Genomic DNA, 13,574 nt, shown 5'->3' with positions numbered 1-13,574 from the left:
TCCTCCTTTTAAACTTTCTTCCACCTATCTTGCCTTCAGGTTTGACTATGAATGTTTCCCATTTCGTCCTTTTTTGTAAAGTAAACTCTTGTCTGCATCACATTCCACTTCCCCTTGAACACAGATGTCAGTAGTCAGATGACATTGTTTACCTACTCATGCCAAATATATCTGGGTAATATAGTGCTAGTCCATTCAGAGTTAAGAAAAACAAATACCTAACCTGGATCCCAAAAATGCTATTTACCCATTGTACCAGTTAACTGCGGATTGATACAGGACTCCTTAAAACATATCTCTACCATATGAGGTTAAAAATCCAGGTCCTGCATCTATTTTGTTAAATGGTTCAAATTAAAGTATGAAGACCCCAGCTATCAGAAGGCCGAAATAGCTCAGTTGGTAGAGCGTTAGACTGAAGATCTAAAGGTCCCTGGTTCAATCCCGGGTTTCGGCAAAGTTGAAAGGTTCCTTGCTTCTAACAAAATAGGTCTTGGAATCAGCTGTAGTACTTTTTCTCTATTCATCAAATGTTTTCCAACTGATCTACAACACAATCAATTTAACATAGACTTTGCTTTATGTCCTCCTTCTAAACTTGCTTCCACCTCTCTTACCTTCAGGTTTGACAATGAATATTTCCCATTTCATGCTTTTTTGTAAAGTAAACTCTTGTCTGCATTACCTTCCACTTCCCCTTGAACACAGATGTCAGTAGTCAGATGACATTGCTTACCTACTCATTCCAAATACGTCTGGGTAATATAGTGCTAGTCCATTCAGAGTTAAAAAAACAACTTCCTAACCTGGATCCCAAAAATGCTATTTACCCATTGCACCAGTTAACTGGGGAATGATAAAGGACTCCTTAAAACATATCTCTACCATATGAGGTTAAAAATCCAGGTCCTGCATCTATTTTGTTAAATGGTTCAAATTAAAGTATGAAGACCCCAGCTATCAGAAGGCGGATATAGCTCAGTTGGGAGAGCGTTAGACTGGAGATCTAAAGGTCCCTGGTTCAATCCTGGGTTTCGGCACAGTTGAGAGGTTCCTTGCTTCTAACACAATAGGTCTTGCAATCAGCTGTAGTACTTTTTCTCTATTCATCACATTTTTTCCAACGTATCTACAACACAATCAATTTAACATAGACTTTGCTTTATGTCCTCCTTCTAAACTTGCTTCCACCTCTCTTACCTTCAGCTTTGACAGTGAATATTTCCCGTTTCATGCTTTTTTGTAAAGTAAACTCTTGTCTGCATTACCTTCCACTTCCCCTTGAACATAGATGTCAGTGGTCAGATGACATTGCTTACCTACTCAGGCAAAATACGTCTGGGTAATATAGTGCTAGTCCATTCAGTTTAAAAAAAAAATGACCTAACCTGGATCCCAAAAATATTATTTACCCATTGCACCAGTTAACTGCTGAATGATACAGGACTCCTTAAAACATATCTCTAACATATAAGGTCAAATATCCAGGTCATGCATCTATTTTGTTAAATGGTTCAAATCAAAGTATGAAGAGTGCAGTTAGCAGGAGGGTGAAATAGCTCAGTTGGGAGAGCGTTAGACTGAAGATCTAAAGGTCCCTGGTTCAATCCCGGGTTTCGGCACTGTTGAGAGGTTCCTTGCTTCTCACAAAATAAGTATTGGAATCAGCTGTAGTACTTTTTTCTCTATCAACATTTTTATTAACTGATCTACAAAATGATCAATTCAACATAGACGTTGCTTTCTGTCCTCCTTTTAAACTTTCTTCCACCTATCTAGCCTTCAGGTTTGACTATGAATGTTTCCCATTTCGTCCTTTTTTGTAAAGTAAATTCTTGTCTGCATCACATTCCACTTCCCCTTGAACACAGATGTCAGTAGTCAGATGACATTGCTTACCTACTCATGGCAAATATATCTGGGTAATATAGTGATAGTCCATTCAGAGTTAAAAAAAACAACTACCTAACCTGGATCCCAAAAATGCTATTTACCCATTGCACCAGTTAACTGTGGAATGATACAGGACTCCTTAAAACATATCTCTACCATATGAGGTTAAAAATCCAGGTCCTGCATCTATTTTGTTAAATGGTTCAAATTAAAGTATGAAGACCCCACCTATCAGAAGGCCGAAATAGCTTAGTTGGGAGAGCGTTAGACTGAAGATCTAAAGGTCCCTGTTTCAATCCTGGGTTTTGGCACATTTGAGAGGTTCCTTGCTTCTAACAAAATAGGTCTTGGAATCAGCTGTAGTACTTTTTCTCTATTCATCAAATTTTTTCCAACTGATCTACAACACAATCAATTTAACATTGACTTTGCTTTCTGTCCTCCTTCTAGACTTGCTTCCACCTCTCTTGCCTTCAGGTTTGATTATGAATGTTTCCCATGTCATGCTTTTTTGTAAAGTAAACTCTGGTCTGCATTACCTTCCACTTCCCCTTGAACACAGATGTCAGTGCTCAGATGACATTGCTTACCTACTCAGGCAAAATACGTCTGGGTAATATAGTGCTAGTCCATTCGGAGTTAAAAAAAAAAAATTACCTAACCTGGATCCCAAAAATATTATTTACCCATTGCACCAGTTAACTGCTGAATGATACAGGACTCCTTAAAACATATCTCTAACATATAAGGTCAAATATCCAGGTCATGCATCTATTTTGTTAAATGGTTCAAAGCAAAGTATGAAGACTACAGCTAGCAGGAGGCCGAAATAGCTCAGTTGGGAGAGCGTTAGACTGAAGATCTAAAGGTCCCAGGTTCAATCCCGGGTTTTGGCACTGTTCAGAGGTTCGTTGCTTCTCACAAAATAAGTCTTGGAATCAGCTGTGGTACTTTTTTCTCTATCAACATTTTTATCAACTGATTTACAAAATGATCAATTCAACATAGACTTTGCTTTCTGTCCTCCTTTTAAACTTTCTTCCACCTATCTTGCCTTCAGGTTTGACTATGAATGTTTCCCATTTCGTCCTTTTTTGTAAAGTAAACTCTTGTCTGCATCACATTCCCCTTCCCCTTGAACACAGATGTCAGTAGTCAGATGACATTGCTTACCTACTCATGCCAAATATATCTGGGTAATATAGTGCTAGTCCATTCAGAGTTAAAAAAACAACTACCTAACCTGGATCCCAAAAATGCTATTTACCCATTGCACCAGTTAACTGCGGAATGATACAGGACTCCTTAAAACATATCTCTACCATATGAGGTTAAAAATCCAGGTCCTGCATCTATTTTGTTAAATGGTTCAAATTAAAGTATGAAGACCCCACCTATCAGAATGCCGAAATAGCTTAGTTGGGAGAGCGTTAGACTGAAGACCTAAAGGTCCCTGTTTCAATCCCGGGTTTCGGCACAGTTGAGAGGTTCCTTGCTTCTAACAAAATAGGTCTTGGAATCAGCTGTAGTACTTTTTTCTCTATCAACATTTTTATCAACTGATCTACAAAATGATCAATTCAACATAGACTTTGCTTTCTGTCCTTCTTTTAAACTTTCTTCCACCTATCTTACCTTCAGGTTTGACTATGAATGTTTCCCATTTCGTCCTTTTTTGTAAAGTAAACTCTTGTCTGCATCAAATTCCACTCCCCCTTGAACACAGATGTCAGTAGTCAGATGACATTGCTTACCTACTCATGCCAAATATATCTGGGTAATATAGTGATAGTCCATTCAGAGTTAAAAAAATAACTACCTAACCTGGATCCCAAAAATTTTATTTACCCATTGCACCATTTAACTGGGGAATGATACAGGACTCCTTGTAACATATCTCTACCATATGAGGTTAAAAATCCAGGTCCTGCATCTATTTTGTTAAATGGTTCAAATTAAAGTATGAAGACACCAGCTATCAGAAGGCCGAAATAGCTCAGTTGGGAGAGTGTTAGACTGAAAATCTAAAGGTCCCTGGTTCAATCCCGGGTTTCGGCACAGTTGAGAGGTTCCTTGCTTCTAGCAAAATAGGTCTTGGAATCAGCTGTAGTACTTTTTCTCTATTCATCAAAGTTTTCCAACTGATCTACAACACAATCAATTTAACATAGACTTTGCTTTATGTCCTCCTTCTAAACTTGCTTCCACTTCTCTTACCTTCAGGTTTGACAATGAATATTTCCCATTTCATGCTTTTTTGTAAAGTAAACTCTTGTCTGCATCACATTCCACTCCCCCTTGAACACAGATGTCAGTAGTCAGTTGACCATGCTTACCTACTCATGCCAAATATATCTGGGTAATATAGTGCTAGTCCATTCAGAGTTAAAAAAACAACTACCTAACCTGGATCCCAAAAATGCTATTTACCCATTGCACCAGTTAACTGCGGAATGATACAGGACTCCTTAAAACATATCTCTACCATATGAGGTTAAAAATCCAGGTCCTGCATCTATTTTGTTAAATGGTTCAAATTAAAGTATGAAGACCCCACCTATCAGAAGGCCGAAATAGCTTAGTTGGGAGAGCGTTAGACTGAAGATCTAAAGGTTCCTGTTTCAATCCCGGGTTTCGGTACAGTTGAGAGGTTCCTTGCTTCTAACAAAATAGGTCTTGGAATCAGCTGTAGTACTTTTTTCTCTATCAACATTTTTATCAACTGATCTACAAAATGATCAATTTAACATGGACTTTGCTTTATGTCCTCCTTCTAAACTTGCTTCCACCTCTCTTACCTTCAGGTTTGACAATGAATATTTCCCATTTCATGCTTTTTTGTAAAGTAAACTCTTGTCTGCATCACATTCCACTACCCCTTGAACACAGATGTCAGTAGTCAGATGACATTGCTTACCTACTCATGCCAAATATATCTAGGTAATATAGTGCTAGTCCATTCAGAGTTAAAAAAACAACTACCTAACCTGGATCCAAAAAATGCTATTTACCCATTGTACCAGTTAATTGCGGAATGATACAGGACTCCTTAAAACATATCTCTACCATATGAGGTTAAAAATCCAGGTCCTGCATCTATTTTGTTAAATGGTTTAAATTAAAGTATGAAGACCACAGCTATAAGCAGGCTGCAATAGCTCAGTTGGGAGAGCGTTAGACTGAAGATCTAAAGGTCCCTGGTTCAATCCTGGATTTCGGCACAGTTGAGAGGTTCCTTGCTTCTAACAAAATAGGTCTTGGAATCAGCTGTAGTACTTTTTTCTCTATTAACATTTTTATCAACTGATCTACAAAATGATCAATTCAACATAGACTTTGCTTTCTGTCCTCCTTTTAAACTTTCTTCCACCTATCTTGCCTTCAGGTTTGACAATGAATGTTTCCCATTTCGTCCTTTTTTGTAAAGTAAACTCTTGTCTGCATCACATTCCACTACCCCTTGAACACAGATGTCAGTAGTCAGATGACATTGCTTACCTACTCATGCCAAATATATCTAGGTAATATAGTGCTAGTCCATTCAGAGTTAAAAAAACAACTACCTAACCTGGATCCAAAAAATGCTATTTACCCATTGTACCAGTTAATTGCGGAATGATACAGGACTCCTTAAAACATATCTCTACCATATGAGGTTAAAAATCCAGGTCCTGCATCTATTTTGTTAAATGGTTTAAATTAAAGTATGAAGACCACAGCTATAAGCAGGCTGCAATAGCTCAGTTGGGAGAGCGTTAGACTGAAGATCTAAAGGTCCCTGGTTCAATCCTGGATTTCGGCACAGTTGAGAGGTTCCTTGCTTCTAACAAAATAGGTCTTGGCATCAGCTGTAGTTCTTTTTCTCTATTCATCAAATTTTTTCCAACTGATCTACAACACAATCAATTTAACATAGACTTTGCTTTATGTCCTTCTTCTAAACTTGCTTCCACCTCTCTTACCTTCAGGTTTGACAATGAATATTTCCCATTTCATGCTTTTTTGTAAAGTAAACTCTTGTCTGCATTACCTTCCACTTCCCCTTGAACACAGATGTCAGTAGTCAGATGACATTGCTTACCTGCTCATGCCAAATATATCTGGGTAATATAGTGCTAGTCCATTCAGAGTTAAAAAAACAACTACCTAACCTGGATCCCAAAAATGCTATTTGCCCATTGCACCAGTTAATTGCGGAATGATACAGGACTCCTCCAAACATATCTCTACCATAGGAGGTTAAAAATCCAGGTCCTGCATCTATTTTGTTAAATGGTTCAAATTAAAGTATGAAGCCCCAGCTATCAGAAGGCCGAAATAGCTCAGTTGGGAGAGCGTTAGACTGAAGATCTGAAGGTCCCTGGTTCAATCCCGGGTTTCGACACAGTTGAGAGGTTCCTTGCTTCTAACAAAATAGGTTTTGGAATCAGCTGTAGTACTTTTTCTCTATTCATCAAATTTTTTCCAACTGATCTACAACACAATCAATTTAACATAGACTTTGCTTTATATCCTCCTTCTAAACTTGCTTCCACCTCTCTTACCTTCAGGTTTGACAATGAATATTTCCCATTTCATGCTTTTTTGTAAAGTAAACTCTTGTCTGCATTACCTTCCACTTCCCCTTGAACACAGATGTCAGTAGTCAGATGACATTGCTTACCTACTCATGCCAAATATATCTGGGTAATATAGTGCTAGTCCATTCAGAGTTAAAAAAACAACTACCTAACCTGGATCCCAAAAATGCTATTTACCCATTGCACCAGTTAATTGCGGAATGATATAGGACTCCTTAAAACATATCTCTACCATATGAGGTTAAAAATCCAGGTCCTGCATCTATTTTGTTAAATAGTTTAAACTAAAGTATGAAGACCACAGCTATAAGCAGGCCGAAAAAGCTAAGTTGGGAGAGCGTTAGACTGAAGATCTAAAGGCCCCTGGTTCAATCCCGGGTTTCGGCACAGTTGAGAGGTTCCTTGCTTCTAACAAAATAGGTCTTGGAATCAGCTGTAGTACTTTTTTCTCTATCAACATTTTTATCAACTGATCTACAAAATGATCAATTCAACATAGACTTTGCTTTCTGTCCTCCTTTTAAACTTTCTTCCACCTATCTTGCCTTCAGGTTTGACTATGAATGTTTCCCATTTCGTCCTTTTTTGTAAAGTAAACTCTTGTCTGCATCACATTCCACTTCCCTTTGAACACAGATGTCAGTAGTCAGATGACATTGCTTACCTACTCATGCCAAATATATCTGGGTAATATAGTGCTAGTCCATTCAGAGTTAAAAAAACAACTACCTAACCTGGATCCCAAAAATGCTATTTACCCATTGCACCAGTTAACTGGGGAATGATACAGGATTCCTTAAAACATATCTCTACCATATGAGGTTAAAAATCCAGGTCCTGCATCTATTTTGTTAAATGGTTCAAATTAAAGTATGAAGACCCCAGCTATCAGAAGGCCGAAATAGCTCAGTTGGGAGAACGTTAGACTGAAGATCTAAAGGTCGCTGGTTCAATCCCGGGTTTAGGCACAGTCGAGAGGTTCCTTGCTTCTAACAAAATAGGTCTTGGAATCAGCTGTAGTACTTTTTCTGTATTCATCAAATTTTTTCCAACTGATCTACAACACAATCAATTTAACATAGACTTCGCTTTCTGTCCTCCTTCTAGACTTGCTTCCACCTCTCTTGCCTTCAGGTTTTACTATGAATGTTTCCCATGTCATGCTTTTTTGTAAAGTAAACTCTGGTCTGCATTACCTTCCACTTCCCCTTGAACACAGATGTCAGTAGTCAGCTGACATTGCTTACCTACTCATGCATAATATATCTGGGTAATATAGTGCTAGCCCATTCAGAGTTAAAAAAACAACTACCTAACCTGGATCCCAAAAATGCTGTTTACCCATTGCACCAGTTAACTGGGGAATGATACAGGACTCCTTAAAACATATCTCTACCATATGAGGTTAAAAATCCAGGTCCTGCATCTATTTTGTTAAATGGTTCAAATTAAAGTATGAAGACCACAGATATCAGCAGGCCGAAATAGCTCATTTGGGAGAGTGTTAGACTGAAGATCTAAAGGTCCCTGGTTCAATCCCGGTTTTCGGCACTGTTGAGAGGTTCTTTGCTTCTAACAAAATAGGTCTTGGAATCAGCTGTAGTCCTTTTTCTGTATTCATCAAATTTTTTCCAACTGATCTACAACACAATCAATTTAACATAGACTTTGCTTTCTGTCCTCCTTCTAGACTTGCTTCCACCTCTCTTGCCTTCAGGTTTTACTATGAATGTTTCCCATGTCATGCTTTTTTGTAAAGTAAACTCTGGTCTGCATTACCTTCCACTTCCCCTTGAACACAGATGTCAGTGGTCAGATGACATTGCTTACCTACTCAGGCAAAATACGTCTGGGTAATATAGTGCTAGTCCATTCGGAGTTAAAAAAAAATGACCTAACCTGGATCCCAAAAATAGTATTTACCCATTGCACCAGTTAACTGCTGAATGATACAGGACTCCTTAAAACATATCTCTAACCTATAAGGTCAAATATCCAGGTCATGCATCTATTTTGTTAAATGGTTCAAATCAAAGTATGAAGACTACAGCTAGCAGGAGGCCGAAATAGCTCAGTTGGGAGAGCGTTAGACTGAAGATCTAAAGGTCCCTGGTTCAATCCCGGGTTTCGGCACTGTTGAGAGGTTCCTTGCTTCTCACAAAATAAGTCTTGGAATCAGCTGTAGTACTTTTTTCTCTATCAACATTTTTATCAACTGATCTACAAAATGATCAATTCAACATAGACTTTGCTTTCCGTCCTCCTTTTAAACTTTCTTCCACCTATCTTGCCTTCAGGTTTTACTATGAATGTTTCCCATATCGTCGTTTTTTGTAAAGTAAACTCTTGTCTGCATCATATTCCACTTCCCCTTGAACACAGATGTCAGTAGTCAGATGACATTGCTTACCTACTCATGCCAAATATATCTGGGTAATATAGTGCTAGTCCATTCAGAGTTAAAAAAACAACTACCTAACCTGGATCCCAAAAATGCTATTTACCCATTGCACCAGTTAATTGCGGAATGATACAGGACTCCTTAAAACATATCTCTACCATATGAGGTTAAAAATCCAGGTCCTGCATCTATTTTGTTAAATGGTTTAAATTAAAGTATGAAGACCACAGCTATAAGCAGGCCGAAATAGCTCAGTTGGGACAGCGTTAGACTGAAGATCTAAAGGTCCCTGGTTCAATCCCGGGTTTCGGCACAGTTGAGAGGTTCCTTGCTTCTAACAAAATAGGTCTTGGAATCAGCTGTAGTACTTTTTCTCTATTCATCAAATTTTTTCCAACTGATCTACAACACAATCAATTTAACATAGACTTTGCTTTATGTCCTCCTTCTAAACTTGCTTCCACCTCTCTTACCTTCAGGTTTGACAATGAATATTTCCCATTTCATGCTTTTTTGTAAAGTAAACTCTTGTCTGCATTACCTTCCACTTCACCTTGAACACAGATGTCAGTAGTCAGATGACATTGCTTACCTGCTCATGCCAAATATATCTGGGTAATATAGTGCTACTCCATTCAGAGTTAAAAAAACAACTACCTAACCTGGATCCCAAAAATGCTATTTGCCCATTGCACCAGTTAATTGCGGAATGATACAGGACTCCTTAAAACATATCTCTACCATATGAGGTTAAAAATCCAGGTCCTGCATCTATTTTGTTAAATGGTTTAAATTAAAGTATGAAGACCACAGCGATAAGCAGGCCGCAATATCTCAGTTGGGAGAGTGTTAGACTGAAGATCTAAAGTTCCCTGGTTCAATCCTGGGTTTCGGCACAGTTGAGAGGTTCCTTGCTTCTAACAAAATAGGTCTTGGAATCAGCTGCAGTACTTTTTTCTCTATTAACATTTTTATCAACTGATCTACAAAATGATCAATTCAACATAGACTTTGCTTTCTGTCCTCCTTTTAAACTTTCTTCCACCTATCTTGCCTTCAGGTTTGACAATGAATGTTTCCCATTTCGTCCTTTTTTGTAAAGTAAACTCTTGTCTGCATCACATTCCACTTCCCCTTGAACACAGATGTCAGTAGTCAGATGACATTGCTTACCTACTCATGCCAAATATATCTAGGTAATATAGTGCTAGTCCATTCAGAGTTAAAAAAACAACTACCTAACCTGGATCCCAAAAATGCTATTTACCGATTGCACCAGTTAACTGGGGAATGATACAGGACTCCTCCAAACATATCTCTACCATATGAGGTTAAAAATCCAGGTCCTGCATCTATTTTGTTAAATGGTTCAAATTAAAGTATGAAGCCCCAGCTATCAGAAGGCCGAAATAGCTCAGTTGGGAGAGCGTTAGACTGAAGATCTGAAGGTCCCTGGTTCAATCCCGGGTTTCGACACAGTTGAGAGGTTCCTTGCTTCTAACAAAATAGGTTTTGGAATCAGCTGTAGTACTTTTTCTCTATTCATCAAATTTTTTCCAACTGATCTACAACACAATCAATTTAACATAGACTTTGCTTTATATCCTCCTTCTAAACTTGTTTCCACCTCTCTTACCTTCAGGTTTGACAATGAATATTTCCCATTTCATGCTTTTTTGTAAAGTAAACTCTTGTCTGCATTACCTTCCACTTCCCCTTGAACACAGATATCAGTAGTCAGATGACATTGCTTACCTACTCATGCCAAATATATCTGGGTAATATAGTGCTAGTCCATTCAGAGTTAAAAAAACAACTACCTAACCTAGATCCCAAAAATGCTATTTACCCATTGCACAAGTTAATTGCGGAATGATATAGGACTCCTTAAAACATATCTCTACCATATGAGGTTAAAAATCCAGGTCCTGCATCTATTTTGTTAAATAGTTTAAATTAAAGTATGAAGACCACAGCTATAAGCAGGCCGAAAAAGCTAAGTTGGGAGAGCGTTAGACTGAAGATCTAAAGGCCCCTGGTTCAATCCCGGGTTTCGGCACAGTTGAGAGGTTCCTTGCTTCTAACAAAATAGGTCTTGGAATCAGCTGTAGTACTTTTTTCTCTATCAACATTTTTATCAACTGATCTACAAAATGATCAATTCAACATAGACTTTGCTTTCTGTCCTCCTTTTAAACTTTCTTCCACCTATCTTGCCTTCAGGTTTGACTATGAATGTTTCCCATTTCGTCCTTTTTTGTAAAGTAAACTCTTGTCTGCATCACATTCCACTTCCCTTTGAACACAGATGTCAGTAGTCAGATGACATTGCTTACCTACTCATGCCAAATATATCTGGGTAATATAGTGCTAGTCCATTCAGAGTTAAAAAAACAACTACCTAACCTGGATCCCAAAAATGCTATTTACCCATTACACCAGTTAACTGGGGAATGATACAGGATTCCTTAAAACATATCTCTACCATATGAGGTTAAAAATCCAGGTCCTGCATCTATTTTGTTAAATGGTTCAAATTAAAGTATGAAGACCCCAGCTATCAGAAGGCCGAAATAGCTCAGTTGGGAGAACGTTAGACTGAAGATCTAAAGGTCGCTGGTTCAATCCCGGGTTTCGGCACAGTCGAGAGGTTCCTTGCTTCTAACAAAATAGGTCTTGGAATCAGCTGTAGTACTTTTTCTGTATTCATCAAATTTTTTCCAACTGATCTACAACACAATCAATTTAACATAGACTTTGCTTTCTGTCCTCCTTCTAGACTTGCTTCCACCTCTCTTGCCTTCAGGTTTTACTATGAATGTTTCCCATGTCATGCTTTTTTGTAAAGTAAACTCTGGTCTGCATTACCTTCCACTTCCCCTTGAACACAGATGTCAGTAGTCAGCTGACATTGCTTACCTACTCATGCATAATATATCTGGGTAATATAGTGCTAGCCCATTCAGAGTTAAAAAAACAACTACCTAACCTGGATCCCAAAAATGCTGTTTACCCATTGCACCAGTTAACTGGGGAATGATACAGGACTCCTTAAAACATATCTCTACCATATGAGGTTAAAAATCCAGGTCCTGCATCTATTTTGTTAAATGGTTCAAATTAAAGTATGAAGACCACAGATATCAGCAGGCCGAAATAGCTCATTTGGGAGAGTGTTAGACTGAAGATCTAAAGGTCCCTGGTTCAATCCCGGTTTTCGGCACTGTTGAGAGGTTCTTTGCTTCTAACAAAATAGGTCTTGGAATCAGCTGTAGTCCTTTTTCTGTATTCATCAAATTTTTTCCAACTGATCTACAACACAATCAATTTAACATAGACTTTGCTTTCTGTCCTCCTTCTAGACTTGCTTCCACCTCTCTTGCCTTCAGGTTTTACTATGAATGTTTCCCATGTCATGCTTTTTTGTAAAGTAAACTCTGGTCTGCATTACCTTCCACTTCCCCTTGAACACAGATGTCAGTGGTCAGATGACATTGCTTACCTACTCAGGCAAAATACGTCTGGGTAATATAGTGCTAGTCCATTCGGAGTTAAAAAAAAATGACCTAACCTGGATCCCAAAAATAGTATTTACCCATTGCACCAGTTAACTGCTGAATGATACAGGACTCCTTAAAACATATCTCTAACCTATAAGGTCAAATATCCAGGTCATGCATCTATTTTGTTAAATGGTTCAAATCAAAGTATGAAGACTACAGCTAGCAGGAGGCCGAAATAGCTCAGTTGGGAGAGCGTTAGACTGAAGATCTAAAGGTCCCTGGTCCAATCCCGGGTTTCGGCACTGTTGAGAGGTTCCTTGCTTCTCACAAAATAAGTCTTGGAATCAGCTGTAGTACTTTTTTCTCTATCAACATTTTTATCAACTGATCTACAAAATGATCAATTCAACATAGACTTTGCTTTCCGTCCTCCTTTTAAACTTTCTTCCACCTATCTTGCCTTCAGGTTTTACTATGAATGTTTCCCATATCGTCGTTTTTTGTAAAGTAAACTCTTGTCTGCATCATATTCCACTTCCCCTTGAACACAGATGTCAGTAGTCAGATGACATTGCTTACCTACTCATGCCAAATATATCTGGGTAATATAGTGCTAGTCCATTCAGAGTTAAAAAAACAACTACCTAACCTGGATCCCCAAAATGCTATTTACCCATTGCACCAGTTAATTGCGGAATGATACAGGACTCCTTAAAACATATCTCTACCATATGAGGTTAAAAATCCAGGTCCTGCATCTATTTTGTTAAATGGTTTCAATTAAAGTATGAAGACCACAGCTATTAGCAGGCCGAAATAGCTCAGTTGGGAGTGCGTTAGACTGAAGATCTAAAGGTCCCTGTTTCAATCCCGGGATTCGGCACAGTTGAGAGGTTCCTTGCTTCTAACAAAATAGGTCTTGGAATCAGCTGTAGTACTTTTTTCTCTATCAACATTTTTATCAACTGATCTACAAAATGATCAATTCAAGATAGACTTTGCTTTCTGTCCTCCTTTTAAACTTTCTTCCACCTATCTTGCCTTCAGGTTTGACTATGAATGTTTCCCATTTCGTCCTTTTTTGTAAAGTAAACTCTTGTCTGCATCACATTCCACTTCCGCTTGAACACAGATGTCAGTAGTCAGATGACATTGCTTACCTACTCATGCCAAATATATCTGGGTAATATAGTTCTA

The 13,574-nt window shown here is 38.3% G+C and overlaps 4 non-coding genes across 4 annotated transcripts; all 4 read left to right on the top strand.

The window, feature by feature from the left end:
- The first annotated feature begins 384 nt into the window (after window positions 1–384).
- Window positions 385–457, top strand: TRNAF-GAA (transfer RNA phenylalanine (anticodon GAA)). The gene has a single exon. It is a non-coding gene; the product is annotated as a tRNA-Phe (tRNA).
- A 510-nt stretch (window positions 458–967) lies between these two features.
- Window positions 968–1,040, top strand: TRNAS-GGA (transfer RNA serine (anticodon GGA)). The gene has a single exon. It is a non-coding gene; the product is annotated as a tRNA-Ser (tRNA).
- Window positions 1,041–3,878: 2,838 nt separating this feature from the next.
- Window positions 3,879–3,951, top strand: TRNAF-GAA (transfer RNA phenylalanine (anticodon GAA)). Its single transcript has one exon. It is a non-coding gene; the product is annotated as a tRNA-Phe (tRNA).
- A 4,582-nt stretch (window positions 3,952–8,533) lies between these two features.
- Window positions 8,534–8,606, top strand: TRNAF-GAA (transfer RNA phenylalanine (anticodon GAA)). Its single transcript has one exon. It is a non-coding gene; the product is annotated as a tRNA-Phe (tRNA).
- The last annotated feature ends 4,968 nt before the right edge of the window (window positions 8,607–13,574 follow it).

This window comes from Lissotriton vulgaris, chromosome 8 (genome assembly GCF_964263255.1).
Source record: "Lissotriton vulgaris chromosome 8, aLisVul1.2, whole genome shotgun sequence".
Taxonomy (NCBI): domain Eukaryota; kingdom Metazoa; phylum Chordata; class Amphibia; order Caudata; family Salamandridae; genus Lissotriton; species Lissotriton vulgaris.
Note: the sequence above shows the minus strand (reverse complement) of the source record. Positions and strands in the feature narration are given on the sequence as shown.